The following is a 20,701-nucleotide window of genomic DNA, read 5'->3' as shown; positions in this document are numbered from 1 at the left end:
TTTCTATAAAATATTTTATCAAAAGTTTATTTCTAAAGAAAATTTTGTCAACATTTTATTTCTGTAGAAAATTTCAACAAAATTTTATTTCTATAGAAAATTTTCTCAAAATTTTTTTTCTATAGAAAATTTTCTCAAAATTTTATTTTTATATTTGTTTTGTTTTGTTATTGTTGGTTTTGTTCTTTAAGCATTGTTGTTGTTTTTTATTTCAGCTTAAAACCATACATTGACTAAACTACAAGAGTAGCTTAACCAACAGAGGAAAAGAATGTTTGTCAAATTTATTTGGGCAAAGCCCTATAGACTGCAAGATGGTTGGATGGACGCACGTTTCGGAATTACCACATTCCTCATCAGCATCCTCTACTTGCAGCAAAACTATCAACCAATTATCAGAATAAATTCAGGCAGTTTATTAAACCCAACAAAAACCACACTTGAACCCTCCGAAAAAAGGTTTTACATTGATAGCCGGCTTATGCCGAAATAAATTCGAAACAAACATATCTCTTTTCCTATGCCACTGTCAAATCATCGATTTGAATTCACATGGCTGGGTTTATTTTGAGCGTGCCTCCTCTTCTTTTCCATTTGTTTTGTTTTGTTATTGTTGGTTTTGTTCTTTAAGCATTGTTGTTGTTTTTTATTTCAGCTTAAAACCATACATTGACTAAACTACAAGAGTAGCTTAACCAACAGAGGAAAAGAATGTTTGTCAAATTTATTTGGGCAAAGCCCTATAGACTGCAAGATGGTTGGATGGACGCACGTTTCGGAATTACCACATTCCTCATCAGCATCCTCTACTTGCAGCAAAACTATCAACCAATTATCAGAATAAATTCAGGCAGTTTATTAAACCCAACAAAAACCACACTTGAACCCTCCGAAAAAAGGTTTTACATTGATAGCCGGCTTATGCCGAAATAAATTCGAAACAAACATATCTCTTTTCCTATGCCACTGTCAAATCATCGATTTGAATTCACATGGCTGGGTTTATTTTGAGCGTGCCTCCTCTTCTTTTCCATTTGTTTTGTTTTGTTATTGTTGGTTTTGTTCTTTAAGCATTGTTGTTGTGAATTCAAATCGATGATTTGACAGTGGCATAGGAAAAGAGATATGTTTGTTTCGAATTTATTTCGGCATAAGCCGGCTATCAATGTAAAACCTTTTTTCGGAGGGTTCAAGTGTGGTTTTTGTTGGGTTTAATAAACTGCCTGAATTTATTCTGATAATTGGTTGATAGTTTTGCTGCAAGTAGAGGATGCTGATGAGGAATGTGGTAATTCCGAAACGTGCGTCCATCCAACCATCTTGCAGTCTATAGGGCTTTGCCCAAATAAATTTGACAAACATTCTTTTCCTCTGTTGGTTAAGCTACTCTTGTAGTTTAGTCAATGTATGGTTTTAAGCTGAAATAAAAAACAACAACAATGCTTAAAGAACAAAACCAACAATAACAAAACAAAACAAATGGAAAAGAAGAGGAGGCACGCTCAAAATAAACCCAGCCATGTGAATTCAAATCGATGATTTGACAGTGGCATAGGAAAAGAGATATGTTTGTTTCGAATTTATTTCGGCATAAGCCGGCTATCAATGTAAAACCTTTTTTCGGAGGGTTCAAGTGTGGTTTTTGTTGGGTTTAATAAACTGCCTGAATTTATTCTGATAATTGGTTGATAGTTTTGCTGCAAGTAGAGGATGCTGATGAGGAATGTGGTAATTCCGAAACGTGCGTCCATCCAACCATCTTGCAGTCTATAGGGCTTTGCCCAAATAAATTTGACAAACATTCTTTTCCTCTGTTGGTTAAGCTACTCTTGTAGTTTAGTCAATGTATGGTTTTAAGCTGAAATAAAAAACAACAACAATGCTTAAAGAACAAAACCAACAATAACAAAACAAAACAAATGGAAAAGAAGAGGAGGCACGCTCAAAATAAACCCAGCCATGTGAATTCAAATCGATGATTTGACAGTGGCATAGGAAAAGAGATATGTTTGTTTCGAATTTATTTCGGCATAAGCCGGCTATCAATGTAAACCCTTTTTTCGGAGGGTTCAAGTGTGGTTTTTGTTGGGTTTAATAAACTGCCTGAATTTATTCTGATAATTGGTTGATAGTTTTGCTGCAAGTAGAGGATGCTGATGAGGAATGTGGTAATTCCGAAACGTGCGTCCATCCAACCATCTTGCAGTCTATAGGGCTTTGCCCAAATAAATTTGACAAACATTCTTTTCCTCTGTTGGTTAAGCTACTCTTGTAGTTTAGTCAATGTATGGTTTTAAGCTGAAATAAAAAACAACAACAATTTTATTTTTATAGAAAATTTTGTCAAAATTTTATTTCTATAGAAAGTTTTGTACAAATTTTATTTCTATAGAAAATTTTTTCAAAATTTTATTTCTATAGAAAATTTTTTCAAAATTTTATTTCTATAGAAAATGTTATTTCTATAGAAAATGTTGTCAACATTTTATTTGTGTAGAAAATTTTGCCAAAAGTTGTTGTCTAGAATATTTTCTCAAAATTTTATTTCTACGGAAAATGTTGTCAAAATTTCATTTCTATAGAAAATTTTATTTCTATAGAAGATTTTGTCAACATTTTATTTGTGTAGAAAATTTTGCCAAAATTTATTATAGAAAATTCTGTCAAAATATTAGTGGCCTTCTAACTCTGTAGGCGTGAAATCAAGTATAGCTTCTAAACCCAGAGAAGGAATATGATCACTTCAAACATATTTCAAGAGCAAAATGTTATTTGTGGACAGTGAACCTTTTTTGATGGGGACCTTATATTATGCAAGGATACCGATAACCATATTAAACAAAAACATTTTGAAAAAGTAGTCTGAAAAATGTCTTATCTTGAATATTGCAAAATATGCCTCCATTGCTGCGACAAAAAGGAACTTTTTATTTTAAATTCAACCATCCGAACTGGTACCATCTTATACGTATTTACACTGAAAAAAAAAAAAAAACAGTGAACCCACCACGAAGAAAAATTTCGGTTAATTTGAGAAAAGTTTGAATATTTTTAGAAAATTTTAACAAAACAGTATTACAATCGATGGCATCACGCCGATGTCATTAAAATGAGTTAATATTTTTCGACAAATTCACGAAAATTTATTAGACATAATTAAGATTTTCACTTGTTAAAAAAAATGTTTAGTTTCAAGGAAAAATTTCAAATTTGCAAGAATGTCTTTAGTGACATACGAAGTTCATGATGAACACATTAGTAGTAAAAATTGCAAATTTAAAGGAATACTGAACTATTTTGTGGAAAACACGAATTTAGTTAATCTTTATGCTTCATTTGTGTGTATAAATTATATCCTCGGTTTTAGTTAATTAAACTAGCGTACGCAAAAAATTATTAGAGAAAAGGAAACTTTCTCCTAATAATTCCATTCCAGCTGTGACAACAGCAATCCGGAATATATAAAAATCCGCTGCAGGCGCATACTTCACGATAACGCCCTTACGATGGGGAATTGCTGAACAGCAAGTGTTGCAAAGATACCAAGAAAATGTAACCCTATCTAAACTGTATGCGTTATATCAGTTATTACTTTTGATATCTATAATAATATCATGCCGTTGTCTGATAGGAGAGTAAACAAAAACGCTTGGGCTGAAGTACAAAGACTCGATCGAAAGCAAAGCACCTCTTGTACGGCAGTTCTTTTTAAAACTAAAGAAAATTTTGCCTCCAATTAAGGAGTACATTACTTACCTCCTAGAAGAATTCTATTAATTTGACATTTTTCCATAAAATTTAGTAAGAAATCAAAGTCTTTTTCGTTTTTTCTTTTTAAATGACTGATATCAGCTGATCACATAATCATGTCTGGCACCTTAGGGTCTATGGTTCCGCCATATATGTTTTTGTTTTTGTTACTTCGAATAGATCAATTTGTTTGAGTCTGTTTATTTAGCGTAAATTGGTTTCCACCCATTTTATAGAGATTTTTTTCTATTAGATTTTTATTTACATTTTATATATACTTTTTTATTTGTGTGTGTGCGCGCAATAGTTTGTATATTATCTAACTTTTGTATAGCTGTCGTATGGATTGTGTTCTATTATTTCTATTGGTTTTTTTCTTACATCACTTATTGCATATAGAGATAGAAGAGAATACCTATGTGTTTATGTGTGTCTACATTCATTCTCTTCTATAAGTTTGTTGTATAGTTGTTCTTGTCTGTTAACAGTGTTGCCAAATTAGTTTTTTTTTTTTTTGTGTGTTTATTTTAGCAAAACACATAAAAGCTAAACTTTTTATACCCTTCACCATTACTGTGGTACAGGGTATAATAAGTTTGTGCATTTGTATGTAACGCCAAGAAATAGTGGTCATAGACCCATCTTTTAGTATACCGATCGGCTTAGAATTAAATTCTGAGTCGATTTAGCGATGTCCGTCTGTCTGCCTGTCCGTCCGTCTGTCTGTATATGTAACTTTGTGCACAAAGTACAGCTCGCAATTTAAGTCCGATCGTCCTCAAATTTGGCATGGGGCCGTTTCTTGGGACAGAGACAATCGCTATTGGTTTTGGAAAAAATCGGTTCAGATTTAGATATAGCTGCCATATATATTTATCCCCGATGTGGTCATAGTTAGCGTGTTTATCAACCGATTTTCTTGAAATACCGTACATCCAAATATTTTATGAATCTCGAAAATCTTGCAAAATATCGGCCAAATCGGTTCAGAATTAGATATAGCTCCCATATATATCTTTCGTCCGATTTAGACTCATATGACCACAGGGGCCAAAGTTTACTACCGATCTTCGTGAAATTTTGCACACAGGGTAGAATTGACATTCTACCAATGCTTGGTAAATTTGATTGAAATTGGTTCAAATTTAGATATAGCTCCCATATATATCTTTCGTCCGATTTGAACTTATATGGCCACAAAAGCCAGAGTTTTGCCGTGATTTGCTTCAAATTTTGCACAAGGGGTACATTTAATAGTATCGTTAAGTGTGTAAATTTTTGTTAAAATCGGTTCAGATTTAGATATAGCTCACATATATATCTTTCGCCCGATTTGGACTTATATGGTCTCAAAAGCCAGAGTTTTGCCCTGACTTACTTCAAATTTTGCACAAGCGGTACTTTTAACGATACTATTATATGTGCCAAATATGGTCAAAATCGATTCAGATTTAGATATAGCTCCCATATATATGTTTCGTCCAATTTGAACTTATATGGCCTCAAAATCCAGGGTTTTGTCGTGATTTGCTTCAAATTTCGCACAAGGAGTACGTTTAGTAGTATAGGTAATTGTGGCAAATTTGGTTGAAATCGGTCCAGATTTAGATATGGCTCCCATATATATCTCCCGTCCGATTTGCACTCATATGACCAGGGGGGCCAAAGTTATACTCCCATTTACGTGAAATTTCGCATAGAAAGCAGAATTATTATTCGAACTATGCATGTCAAATTTAGTCAAAATCGGTTCATATTGTATATAGCTCCCATATATACGTACACCAGAGTTGGGGAATGGTAGACTGTTTCATATTTTAGACCCATTTTCAATGGGATTTTCCTCCAGAGAATACAAATATGGTCAAAATTCTCACACTTTACACAAAATTCTGTGATGATTTCCCCATATCTTAGCCATATCCTATACACTGCAATGCCAAAAATTCCACAGAACGGATGAGTTTTAAATAAGGCTCCAAATCGCCTGACTATACCAAATAATATATCACAACCCACACTTGACCCCATATCTTGGCGAGATCTAACCAATATCCTTGTAAAATCGCCACTGCTGAGTAGCAAAAGTTGTAAATATTACTCTAATTGTCCTATATCTCGAATACATATGTATGTATCGCCTGAAAAATCATAAATCTCTTTTGTACAATTGCATTAAAATTTCTCTCGCTTCATATTTCCCATATTTTTTACTAACATTGTGTTTCATTGTTTCATCCCAGGGCGTTAGCCGATTTAAATTTTAATTCTAGAGTTTTTGTAGAAGTACAAAAAATTGTTTCCATTAAAAGTATTTGTATCTGGAAATGCAAACCTTTATATAGCTCCCAGCAAATTTTAAGTAGTTGAGAAGGTAACACAAATGTTTTTCTACATAGCGGTGAAGGGTATAATACTTACTTGTTTCCAGTTAGAAACGTCGACAATTTAAAAATTTGAAAAATTTACCTACTATAATTTTGAAAAATTTTACTTTTTGAAAAAAGTATATACGGCCTTAAGCAACATATACGGCCTTAAGCTACAGCTCCTTTAAAAATTCTGATTTCTAGAAGGGCAAGAAGTCAACTGGGAACATGCTTTATATGGGGGCACACCTTTTTGTGGGCCTACCATACCTATGACCTTTGAATTTCAAGCACATTGGCAAAAAATTCAGATTTCTAGAAACTCAAGAAGTAAAATCGGGAGATCGGTCTATATGGGGGCTATACTAAAATATGCACCGATAAATTTCCAAAATTTCCAATTTCTAAAATTTCCAATTTTAGACAAAGATAGACCGATACAAACAATGTTTGTCAAGGCTATTTGTGGACCTAAAATACCTTTCGATTTTGAATTTAATGTATCTCGGCTAAAAATTGCGATTCTCAAGAAGTAAAATCGGTAGATCCGTCTATATGCGGGTTATATCAACACTGGATCGATACAAACCATATTCGGTACATTTGTTTATGTGCCAAAAGTACCTCAACGTTTTGATTTTCATGTAAATAATAATTGCGGTGTCTAAATGCTCAAGACCCCAAATCGGTGGTCGGTTTATATGGGGGCTATATTAAAAAAAAAACGAGAAAGATATAGCCCATCTTCGAACTTGACCTGTATACAGACAAACCCTCCCATTCTGGTTTACGAATTCGCAAAACGCAAAATTTTGTTTTTCCAAGAACTCGTAAAGCTGACAAAGCTTTTCTGTAGATTTTTTTCAATTAAGTTTTTCGACAGTCAAAATAGCATCTGAAATTTTGGAATTATGTAAAATGCTTTGTAGTTTGAACTCTATAGAGAGACGAACATTTTGCTTAAAATTAGCGTTTTTCTTTTATTGCTATGGCATCTCTGACTCTGTTGGTTGGGTATTGCTATGTTGTTGCTTTTTTGTGGCTGCTGTTATTATTATTGCCGTTTTCTGTATTCTAGGTTATTTGAAATGTAAACGTTACATCGAGACTTAGACAAGACGACTGCGACGTCAGCGTCGGTGTTAGTGATGACATACAAACTATTTCCCAACGGTGGGCCGCATATTTAAACATATTTATATGTGTATACGTGTGTGTGTTTATATACGAATGCTGATGGTATGTTAAAATGTTTTTATGGATATGCGTTTTGCATTTGACAATCTGACGGCTGCTTGTGTTTTTGTTGTTATTGTTATTGTTGGATTTTTTTCTCATTTGTACATTTGTCACATGTTTGACCAAATTACATAGAAAGCTCGCTAAAGAAATCAAACAGCATAAATAGACAGACCCATATACTATTGTAAATAAAACTGGATAGATACAATTTGTGTATAAATTATATGACATATGTATATGAGGGTATTAATTAGAGCAACTACTATTACGATTGATTATAGTAATCCTAATCGCCAATAATTGGGTAACTTATAAAAATAACGAATAATTACAGATTTAAAATTCCGTATTATTAACGTTGATTAATCGTTTTGCTGTTTATTGGCATAATTTGCTTATTACCCGAACACATTCTTATCAATTATCGCTGGGCGAATTTTCACTCCAAGAAGCCAGTAAAAGAGAGACAGAGAGAGAAAGAGAGAGATAAAACTTGACATTTGAGAAATAGAGAAGTTGCAAGTTTTTGCTTAAACAAATGGCGAATTTTCTCTCCAATAAACCAGCAAAAGAGAGCCAGAGGGAGATGAAACTTGACATTTGGGAAATAGAGAAGTTGCAAGTTTTTGCTGGAAACATCTTCAACTAGTTTTTAGTTGACATTTGAGAAATAGAGAAGTTGCAAGTTTTTGCTGAAAACATTATCATCAGCTAGTTTGTAGTCATAAACAAATGGCGAATCTTCACTCCAAAAAGCCAGCAAAAGAGAGCCAGAGATAGATAGAGAGAGATGAAAGTTGACATTCGAGAACTAGAAAAATTACAAGTTTTTGCTGGAAAAATAATCACCATTTGGTTTTTAGTCATAAACAAATTATATGTGCAATATATTTCACAATGTCAATAAGAATTGTAGTAAAATATATGAAAATGTTTATTTTTAAAAGATATAAATGAGTTCATGGAATATTTGTACTGGAAAGTGAAAGGAATAAAATCTATTCTTACTCTCTTTTAAGTTTTTACTGCACTGAAAAAACAGTGAACCCACTAGGAAAAAAAAATTAAGTTAATTTTAGAAAAATTAGATTAATTTTAGAAAATGTTAACTAATATATATTAGAAACACAGATGTCACACCAATTTCACAAAAATAAATAAATCTTTTTTATAAATAAAAATAAATAAATAATTTTCGACAAATTCAAGAAAATTTATTAGACAAAATTTTCACTTATTAAAGAAAATATTGTAGTTTAAAGGAAAACATTGGAGTTCAAAATTGCAAAAAATTTCTTTAGTGCCATAGGAAGTTCAAAATGGGCTGAACTATTTTGTGTGTATAATTTTTTCCTCTGCTTTATTCCTACTCTGGTTGTGGATAATTTTTACTGGATATGTGTATAATTTAAGTATACAAGGTTAGGTTAGGTGGCAGCCCGATGTATCAGGCTCACTTAGACTATTCAGTCCATTGTGATACCACATTGGTGAACTTCTCTCTTATCACTGAGTGCTGCCCGATTCCATTTAGGGACCTCCTTTTTATAGCCGAGTCCGAACGGCGTTTCACATTACAGTGAAACCACTTAGAGAATCTTTGAAACGCTCAGAAATGTCACCAGCATTACTGAGGTGAGATAATCCACCGCTGAAAAACTTTATGGTGTTCGGTCGAAGCAGGAATCGAATCCACGACCTTGTGTATGCAAGGCGGGCATGCTAACCATTGCACCACGGTGACTCCCATATACAAACAGACCTATAATGATACATGATTTGTTGGTACAAAAACGAAGAGCCCTATATTAATTTTAATATTTAAGTTAAACAGTCTTTCAAAATAGAACGCAATTATGACACCTTTGTTTATACAGGGTAGCTGACGAAAAGTGTTGCCAGTTCAAATGACTTGATTTTTGTGTAAGTATAATTTTTTATTGATTCCAATGGAAATAATCTTGGCGCTATGAATATGGGCCCCATGAAAATTAGACCCAAAACCTAACTGAAGTAGGACCACGGTTGCCACACAAGCCAAAAATAATTTACCAAAATTTGGAGAAAATTTTACCAGAAAACTACCAAACAAACAAATCTTATTTTGCAAAATTTTATCTTTATAGAAAATTTCATCAAAATTTTATTTCTATAGAAAATTTTGTCAAAATTTTATTTCAATAGAAAATGTTTGCAAAATTTTATTTATGTGTTCTATCACTTTATCAACATTTTATTTATATAGAAAATTTTGTTAAAATTTTATTTATATAGAAAATTTTGTTAAAATTTTATTTCTATCGAAAATTTAGTCAAAATTTTATTTCTATAGACAATTTTCTCAAAATTTTATTTATATAGAAGATTTTGTCAAAATTTGGCCAAATGAGGCCAATAATGGTGTACTTCCACTAAAATAATCCTAAATCTATACAGGAAATATTTGAATATAAGAAAATTGAGATTCTATAGAAAATTTTACTCCTATAGACAATTTTCTCAAAATTTTATTTCTATAGAAAATTTTCTCAAAATTTTATTTCTATAGAAAATTTTGTCAAAATTTTATTTATATAGAACATTTTGTTAAAATTTTATTTCTATAGAAAATTTAGTCAAAATTTTATTTATATAGAAAATTTAGTCAAAATTTTATTTATATAGAAAATTTTTGCAAAATTTTATTTATATAGAAAATTTTTGCACAATTTTATTTATATAGAAAATTTTTGCAAAATTTTATTTCTATAGAAAATTTAGTCAACATTTTTATTTATATAGAAAATTTTGTCAAAATTTTATTTATATAGAAGATTTTGTACAAAATTTGGCCAAATGAGGCCAATAATGGTGTACTTCCACTAAAATAATCCTAAATCTATACAGGAAATATTTGAATATAAGAAAATTGAGATTCTATAGAAAATTTAGACAACTTTCTCAAAATTTTATTTGTATAGAAACTTTTCTCAAAATTTTATTTCTATAGAAAATTTTGCCAAAATTTTATTTCTATAGAAAATTTTTTCAAAATTTTATTTCTATAGAAAATTTTGCCAAAATTTTATTTCTATAGAAAATTTTTGCAAAATTTTATATCTATAGAAAATATTTGCAAAATTTTATTTCTATAGAAAATTTTCTCAAAATTTTATTTCTATAGAAAATTTAGTCAAAATTTTATTTATATAGAAAATTTTGTCAAAATTTTATTTATATAGAAAATTTTTGCAAAATTTTATTTATATAGAAAATTTAGTCAAAATTTTATTTCTATAGACAATTTTCTCAAAATTTTATTTATATAGAAGATTTTGTCAAAATTTGGCCAAATGAGGCCAATAATTGTGTACTTCCACTAAAATAATCCTAAATCTATACAGGAAATATTTGAATATAAGAAAATTGAGATTCTATAGAAAATTTTACTCCTTTAGACAACTTTCTCAAAATTTTAATTCTATAGAAAATGTTCTCAAAATTTTATTTCTATAAAAAATTTTGACAAAATTTTATTTATATAGAAAATTTTGTTAAAATTTTATTTCAATAGAAAATTTAGTCAAAATTTTATTTATATAGAAAATTTTGTCAAAATTTTATTTATAAAAAAATTTAGTCAAAATTTTATTCATATAGAAAATTTTTGCAAAATTTTATTTATATAGAAAATTTTTGCAAAATTTTATTTATATAGAAAATTTTTGCAAAATTTTATTTCTATAGAAAATTTAGTCAAAATTTTTATTTATATAGAAAATTTGGTCAAAATTTTATTTCTATAGAAAATTTTTGCAAAATTTTTATTTATATAGAAAATTTTGTCAAAATTTTATTTCTATAGAAAATTTTCTCAAAATTTTATTTCTATAGAAAATTTTTCAAAATTTTATTTCTATAGAAAATTTTCTCAAAATTTTATTTCTATAGAAAATTTTACCAAAATTTTATTTCTATAGAAAATTTTGTCAAAATTTTATATCTATAGAAAATATTTGCAAAATTTTATTTCTATAGAAAATTTTCTCAAAATTTTATTTCTATAGAAAATTTTGTCAAAATTTTATTTCTATAGAAAATTTTTGCAAAATTTTATTTCTATAGAAAATTTTGTTAGTAAAGAACCTAGCCGAAACGAAACAATTTCATAAATACAATGAAACATTTCGTTGTTGTAATGATTTTCTTTAAGATGGAATATATTCATGAATATTTTCATTCTTCTAATGAAAATTTCTCATTATGTGAATGAAAAAATTTCGTTGATTCCATAATGAACTTTTTGTGTGTGTGGCTTTTAAAACTATTTTCCAATATTTTTCTTTAAATGATAAGAAAAAATATTTTTACCCAATTAAGATTTTTTGTGAACATCCATGCAAAAGCAATTCATTTGTGCGATTAAATAATTCATGTTCTTCTTCTTTGGTTTACCAAAGCCGAAGAGGCTTTATATTGTATGTTTGCTATATGTGGTATTTATGATGGACGTGGGTGGCAGAAGGTGGGTCGATGTGCGACAAATAAACTTTTTGTATGGATTAAAGGTTCAAGGACGATTTCTCCCCCATCTCTTCAGGGGAAACTCTCAAACTTAGTTTGTGAACATGAATTTACAAAAAAAAAAATATATGACAAGAAGATGAAGATTGGTTGCCAAGGTTTTTTTTTCAGTTGTCGAATAGATCTTTTGTCCTTTTATTCGTATACATAAAATTATAATTTTACTAGATTTCTGTGTCAACTGATGCCAGTGTTACTTATTTTTATACATTTTTCTGGATAATCGAGTTCTATGGATTGTTTTAGTCCGTGACGTTTTCGCTAACTAAAAGAGAATAATCCCAATGTTCAGAATTCAAAGCTTCAGAATATAGCTTTTTACATAGTCAATTTGTAAAATCCATTGCTGCGTTTGCTTCTGACTAAATAAAAGGATTACTGCTTTAATCCAGAAGATTATAGTATTTAGAAAATACTATAATCAGTTTTGGTGAGATCTCGAAAAAATCTTGTTGCGAGAATTTTAGAATATGAGGGATGCGAAAGCCCAATTCGAAACACATTTCGTGCATTTTTGTCATGGTTTTCACTGACCTGACACACGATGTATGGACTTGGTAAAGCAACACGCAGACGTTTTTTTTTGCGATTAATTAATGTAAATTATTCTGAGAGTTTCCCCAAAAAACAAATGCCATAACCTTGCAAGCAAACTGCTGCGGTTTTCTACGCTTTGGAGTGTGTTGATTGTTTATTGGACTTCGAAGTGAAATGTAATATAAATTCAGCACCTATTTAATTAATTTTATTTTATTACATAATAATTAGTTGATTTTAGTTAAATTTTGTGAATCAATTTTTCGTTATAATAATTATTTCTTGCTTTCCTTAATGGCTGAAAAATAAAAATAAATGAAGTACATTATGTTTACTACATTCTAAATTCGCACAAAATAGTTTGTAATTTTACTTAAAATGTATTCATAAGTTCTATGAGAAATTTAAATTAAATTGTGTCTGTTTTGAACTTTGTACAGTGCTATGAATAAGGGTCCCATAAAATTAGGCTTAATAGGCGCTATGAATATGGGCGCATTGAAAATTAGTCCCAAAAGGCGCTATGAATATGGACCCCAAAAATTATATGAAAGACAACAACACCAAATTTTTGCCTTTTTGGGGAGTAATTCCATATTATTTTTGGGCCCCGATTTTCCTGCTTCAGTTACATTTTGTTGGAGTTCATATTCATTATGAAGTGCCGCCCCATATTTGTGGCACTGTTTCATTTGGATTTTGGAGCTCATTTTATTATTTTTATCTACTTCAATGCCACGAACTAAAAAAAAAATGAACAAAAGTTTTTTTTTTTCCAAATGAAGTACATAACAGGTTGGCTGATAAGTCCCCGGTCTAACAAAGAAAAACACATTTTTATACCCACCACCATAGAATGGTGATGGGGGCATAATAAGTTTGCATTCCGTTTGTAACACATCGAAATATCGATTTCCGCTATATAAAGTATATATATATATTCTTGATCGGGGAGAAATTCTAAGACGATATAACGATGTCCGTCTGTCTGTCTATTGTAATCACGCTACAGTCTTCAAGACGTTATTTTATAATTTTCTTGCACACTTACAAGAGCTGTTAATAATTTCTCTAAAACTCAAACAAAAATGGTTCTTATAAATCCAGAATCTGATATAGTCCTCATAGGTGAAATCTTTAAATTTATCTTCGGGAAGTGTCCTCAAGTCCTCAAGCCCTCCTGAAATTTCAAAGGAAACCCTAATATTTGGTTCATGATGGTGGGTATTTAAGATTCGGCCCGGCCGAACTTAGTGCTGTATATACTTGTTTTGTCAAAATTAGTTTTTATTATTCAACATAGTTCCCTTCAAGAGCGATACAATGATTATAACGACCTTCCAATTTTTTGATACCATTTTGGTAGTACTCCTTCGGTTTTGCCTCAAAATAGGCATCAGTTTCGGCGATCACCTCTTCAATGCAGCCAAATTTTTTCCCTGCGAGCATCCATTTGAGGTCTGAGAACAAGAAAAAGTCACTGGGGGCCAGATCTGGAGAATACGGTGCATGGGGAAGCAATTCGAAGCCCAATTTATGAATTTTTGCCATCGTTCTCAATAACTTGTGGCACGGTGCGTTGTTCTTCTTCATATGGGCCCGTTGTGCCGCGATTTCGACCTTAACACGCTCCAATAACGCCATATAAAAGTTACTGTTGATGGTTTTTCCCTTCTCAAGATAATCGATAAAAATTATTCCATGCGCATCCCAAAAAACAGAGGCCATTACTTTGCCAGCGGACTTTTGAGTCTTTCCACGCTTCGGAGACGGTTCACCGGTCGCTGTCCACTCAGCCGACTGTCGATTGGACTCAGGAGTGTAGTAATGGAGCCGTGTTTCATCCATTGTCACATATCGACGGAAAAACTCGGGTGTATTACGAGTTAACAGCTGCAAACACCGCTCAGAATCATCAACACGTTGTTGTTTTTGGTCAAATGTGAACTCGGGCGGCACCCATTTTGCACAAAGCTTCCGCATATCCAAATATTGATGAATGCTATGACCAACACGTTCCTTTGATATCTTTAAGGCCTCTGCTATCTCGATCAACTTCATTTTACGGTCATTCAAAATCATTTTGTGGATTTTTTTGATGTTTTCGTCGGTAACCACCTCATTCGGGCGTCCACTGCGTTCACCGTCCTCCGTGCTCATTTCACCACGCTTGAATTTTGCATACCAATCAATTATTGTTGATTTCCCTGGGGCAGAGTCCGGAAGCTCATTATCAAGCCAAGTTTTTGCTTCCACCGTATTTTTTACCTTCAGCAAACAGTATTTTATCAAAACACGAAATTCCTTTTTTTCTATCTCATCTCACAAACTAATTGACTTAAAGACGTCAAATTTTGACACGAATCATTTGAAGGTTGGTACTATATAAAAATAATATGCATTTAATACTAGCAACGTCATCTATGTGTCAGACCGGGTACTTATCACTTATTTAGAAAAAAAAATTCTAAAATGTGTGAGTTTTATTTAAATTTATTATTTTAAAGTTCAATGAGAATTTTGAAATTGAAAATTAGCCCCAAAAGTGAAATGAAGTAGGCCCGTTTACATTATGAAAATAAACTCCAATTTATTTACTTTTTTTTAATTTTTATATATTTTTCATCATTTACACTCAAAAAAAGCCAATTAAACGTTATTTCAGTTCATGGAATTATTATGATTGAACAAAGTTTCATTTACTCTAAGAATGTTTTGCGTACGTTAGTTAAGTGAACTAGAAAACTGGAAAAAAAATTATACACAAATTAAGCATAAAGATTTACTAAATTCGTATTTCCCACAAAATAGTTCATTATTTCTTTAAATTTGCAAATATTACCACAAATGCGTCCATCATGAACTTCGTATGTCTCTAAAGACATTCTTGCAATTTTTAACTCCAATTTTTTCCGTCAGACTACAAAATTTTCTTTAACAAGTGAAAAAAAAAAAAATATTTATGTCTTGAATTTGTCGATAAATATTTACTTATTATTGTGATATCGGTTGTGATACCAGCGTTTGTAATACTGTTTAGTTAAAATTTTCTAAAAATAATCTAAATTTTCTATAATTATACAAAATTTTTCTTCCAGGTGGTTTCATTGTTTTTTCAGTGTACGTTTCATTTTAACCCGGTCTATTAAATCGAAAGTGAGCCCAAAATTTTATTTTGGGATCGATTTTCATGCTTCAGTTACATTTTGTTGGGGCTCATATTCGTTATGAAGCGTCATATTTTCATACCGACACAATTTTCAACCAAGTGTCTTCTTCAAAATGTAAACTTTTCTTAAAATATAGCAAGAAAATGTATTATCTATAAATAGTATTAACTTTTTTTATCGTGTTGCAATTTTTAGTGAACATTTTCTAAAAATAAATCAATGAAGGCTTCATTTTTTTGGGTTTATATCTTGTTTTTTTAAGTGTTTTAAATAAAAAAGGTCCCAAAAGATTTTAGGAATGTTAAGGAATTCGTAATCTTCATCCAAATATGTATTAATTTTATGAATAATTACTATATATTTCAATTTATTTATATAATTATATATATTTTTTATAAAATTGTTATATATAGCATCTCATACATATTTAGCAAGCGAATTTACTTAAGCCTTATTTTTATACAAAAAAAAAAAAAAAAGCAATAAATATTTACATTTGGTTTTGTTTAATAAGAATTAAGTAAATTTTTTACGACATACAGCAGGGCCCCCACTGCTATTATTTTATTTTCCACAGCGATGTATATACTGCCAATTAGAGTTCCTTGCTCTCACTTCACATGCACACAAACATACATACTACCCCACAGCAATAACAAAAGTTACCGTTATATTGACCTCGAAAAATATATAGTAAACATGATTAATATGAACATCAAGCAAAAATTATAAAAAGAAACGAAAACAAACCCAAAACAATATTCTCTAATGTCGAAATAAATCTTCGAAGTCCACCATCAACATCACCATCATCAATATGAAAATCGTTCAGATACATATTTTTTTAACTGTTGATATTTCTTATCACTTGTTATTGAATTTAATGGTCATTGTTGTTATTTCTTCCCTTCGTCATGGTTCATTGTTTATATGGAATATATTCATTACCACCTACCTCACTTCCACATCCCCCAGCCCCATTGTGACAATTTATTTAATTCTTAGGACTCGGTTTGAAGCTTTATTTGGTTTTAATTAGAACGTGAAATGTATACGGCCTTGCTAGAGTTCATATACCCCACCGGGTGTGTTTGTTATTTGTATGTGTATTTGTGTAAGATTGTTTGCAGACTAAACTGTATATGGGAAATTTCTCACAGTGGTTTATTTATGATTTATTATAATGCCTTGCATGCTTTTTTAACTATACTACAAAGTCTTCGTGAGAGAGAGTAAGAGAGAATCCACCGAGAGCAGAGATGTTTCAAAAAATTCCCTTTATTTCTCTACGAGAAAAAAATTCTCTACGTAAAAAAATAAAATTTGAACAAATACTGAAAGAAAATAAACAATTTTGTATAATCAAATTTTATTAATTTGGAAGTTTAACGTACGGTTAACACGTTAAACTCACATTTAAATTTATTTAAGTCTTTGTGAAGAGAGATTGAGAGAGAGCCCAAAAAAATTTCTACGTAAAAAAAAAAAATAATAATACAATTTGAACAAATATTGTAGGAAAATATACTATTTTTTTTTAATAATGTTCATTTTGAATTGTAACGTACGGTTACTCAAATTTATTGCGTCTTAAATGCACCCATTGTGCAATTTGTTGCTTTGGCTCAGAATCAATACCAAAATCAATAGACAAAATCTTTGGAACGGGGCATGTTTTTTTTTCAGTGTAAAGAAAAAAATGTTAATGAAAACGAGCGTGCAACTTAAATTTTAGGATACGCAAGTTACACTATATTAAAGACAAATTTCTTTCTATTATATTATGCTGTTGAATAAATAATTAAATAAAAATACTACAATAGCAAATTCATAATATTTGCTTTAAATTTTTTCATTAAATTTAGGACATGAATCTTTGAAATGCGCGTCTCTCCCTTAATGCCGTATGCATTTGAAGTGAGGCAATTTTTTATTACATAAAATTTACATTTTATTTTATATAAAATTTACATTTTATTTTGTATAAAATTTACGTCTAGCAAATGTATGGCAATTTCTCATTTTCTCAACTGTGTAGTTTGGTATACTCTCTCTCTGTCCATCTCTCTTTCGTTCTTTGGAATTCTTTCCTATTTTTTTAAGTAAAAAGTTATATTAATTAAATATAAAAAATATAGGGTACACGAATGAAGCTATTATAATTTCATGTTATTGTTTTTTTGCTTTGTGTGTTTCTTCTCGTTTATTTATTTTATATCTTGGGAATAAAATTTTCTGGTCCTTTATGTGCTATGCAAATTTATAGACATCATGGGTAAAAGTGTTTTTCTTCTCTTTCGGTCTTTTATATCATTTTGTTTTTGTTTTATGGCATATTCTTGTTGTTGTTTTTATTGCGTGTTTTATTTGCCGAAATTTAAAAAGGGTAGGTCAGGGTAGCTGGCAATTAAACTAACGGTTAGAGGGGGCTGTTTGGCTGACAGTGTGTCTCGTTGCTTGCTTATTTGTTTTTGTTGATTCAGAGGCTTTGTTTTGTCAACCTTGCACATTCTCCCCCGCCACCGACTGTCCCACTTCACTATTTTCCATCCAGTGTACAACATTTTCTGATGGCTTAGCCATGGCTACATTGAGTGAAGACTAACTGCCGCCGCCTGTCTGCCATCATTGTGTTGTGTTGCAGTCATTGAACAGATAATTTTATGGGATTTCTTACATGATTTATATATGTATGAATGTATGTAAATGTGTTAATAAAAGAAATTTGCGAGTGTGCATCGGGGGAATAAAAAAAAACACTCATATGCGAGGCATATCAGAAAAGTCTACGGCCTAGTAAAGTTTATTTATTGTTGGAAAAATTCGGCTATTTTTCATGATTCCATTCAAGGGTGGTACACTGTTTATATAGGGTTGTCGACACGAAATGCCAACAATTCACATGGTCATGTTTTTTTGTTTGTAAAAATGTGTGAACGTTGATATAAATTTCAGAATTCATTTTACTTTTGCTCAATAATGATCTCTTTTGCTCTTGAACCATAGAGTGCGAGAGAGAGAGAAGAGCAAATAAGTCAGTAAAATTGTGATTGATTAGCTAGAGATTTTTCGAAATAAAATACGCACAAGGTAACACATTACACGTTTTTTATACAGGGTAGCCTATAATAAATGTTATTATCTTTTATTTAAATGATTGAAATTACAAAAATATGACCGTTATTGCAGAATCCATCGATCAATAATTACCATCATTCATAGAAAATAGAATATAGATAAATGAAAAAATTTAAAATTTTAAATAATTTCCAATAAAAAATTAAATGAAAATAATGTGTGCTTATTACACGTTTTTTATACAGGGTATCTGACACGGTATGTTATGTGTCAGATACTTTTGAAAAAGAGAGATAGAGAGAGACAGAATTGCAAAGTAGACAGATGGCAAAAAGAGAAATTGCAATAAACTTACTAAGATCTTGTTCCCAATAAAAATGCACAAGGTAACACATTACCTGCTTTTAATAACGGGTAGCTGGCACGAAATGTTATGTTATTTATTGATTCAAATTAAGAAAATGTGTGGATTTCATTCATTATACGAGTACGACAAAGTATTGCCTTGAACCAGAGAGAGAGCAAAGCAAATTAGACAGTTGACATTTAGAGAAAATGCAATAAATTTGCTAGAAATTTGTTCCCAATAAAAAATGTACAAGGTTTTATACTAGGTAACTGACACGATATGCTATCAAGTTATATTGATTCAAATTGCAAAACTGTGTGGATGTTAAACTTTTCAGATTTCATCCATTATATGGGTATGACAAAGTTTTGCCTTGAACCAGAGAGGGAGAGAGAGAGAGAGGAAAGCTAATTAGACAGTTGACATTTAGAGAAAATGCGATCAATTTGCTAAAAATTGATTCCCAAAAAATGCACAAGGTACTCGTTGTTTATACAGGGAATTGTTTTATACAACGAAATGTTAAAAATGTGTGAAAGTTTGTCTAAATTTCCGATTCCAAACACTTTTGTTCGATATGCCCTAATCTCAAGAAGGAAAATGAGACATTTGGCAAGTTGAGAAATTGCAATAAATTTGCTGAGAATTTATTCCCAATAAAAAATACACAAGGTAACACATTACACGTTTTTTATAACGGGTAGCTGACACGAAATGTTATATCATCTATTGATTCAAATTACCAAAATGTGTGGACATTAATCTTTTTCAGATTTCATTCATTATACGAGTATGACAAAGTTTTGCCTTGAACCAGAGAGAGAGAGAGAGAGGAATGCTTATTAGAATGATGACATTTATAGAAAAAAAAAATTCAATAAATTTGTTCCCAATAAAAAATGTACAAGGTAACAACACATTATTAGTTTTTTATACAGGGTATCTGACACGCTTTGTTATTAAGCTATGTTATATTGATTCCAATTGCAAAAAACTGAGGACATTAATCTGAATTTCAGATTCATTTCACTTTTGCTGGGTATAACATAACTTAAACCCGAGAAGGAAAAAGAGAGAGAGAGAATTGCAAATGAGACAGTTTGCAAATGGAGAAAATGCAACGTAACAACACCGGTCTTTTTACAACGGGTAGCTGACACGAAATGTTATGTCTTATTGAGTCAAATTGCAAAAATGTGTGAATCTTTTGTCTTGAACCAGAGCGAGAGAGAGAAAATTTGCTAGAAATTTGTTCCCAATAAAAATTTATTAGGTAACACATTACACCTTTTTTGTAACGGGTAGCTGACACGAAATGTGTAATATCTCTTATTGATTCAAACTGCGTGGACGTTATAATTTTCAGATTTCATTCATTATACGAATATAACAAAGTTTTGCCTTGAACCAGAGATATTTGCCAGTTGAGACAGGGATGAAAATCCAAAGTTTTCAAGAAAAAGCTTTCAGTAACGATTTTGAATTTTATGTTTCAGTTTCTGTACTTACCTTTTAAATTTTACATGGACTTTTTTATCGCCATGATTGCTTTTGACAATACTATGCTCTGTCCTATTTATAATAATGAAAAGTAATCACTACCTGCGTATATCCATTTTGTTCTGCTATATCTACTAATCATT

At 30.7% G+C, this 20,701-nt stretch overlaps 1 protein-coding gene across 1 annotated transcript in view; it reads left to right on the top strand.

Moving 5' to 3' along the window:
- The window catches only part of LOC142236849 (uncharacterized), a 68,684-nt gene that overhangs the window by 34,835 nt on the left and 13,148 nt on the right, over window positions 1-20,701 (top strand). The window lies entirely within an intron of this gene.

Source organism: Haematobia irritans, chromosome 4, assembly GCF_050003625.1.
Source record: "Haematobia irritans isolate KBUSLIRL chromosome 4, ASM5000362v1, whole genome shotgun sequence".
Classification (NCBI taxonomy): domain Eukaryota; kingdom Metazoa; phylum Arthropoda; class Insecta; order Diptera; family Muscidae; genus Haematobia; species Haematobia irritans.
The sequence above is the reverse complement of the archived record's forward strand: the minus strand, read 5'-3'. Positions and strand labels throughout refer to the sequence as shown.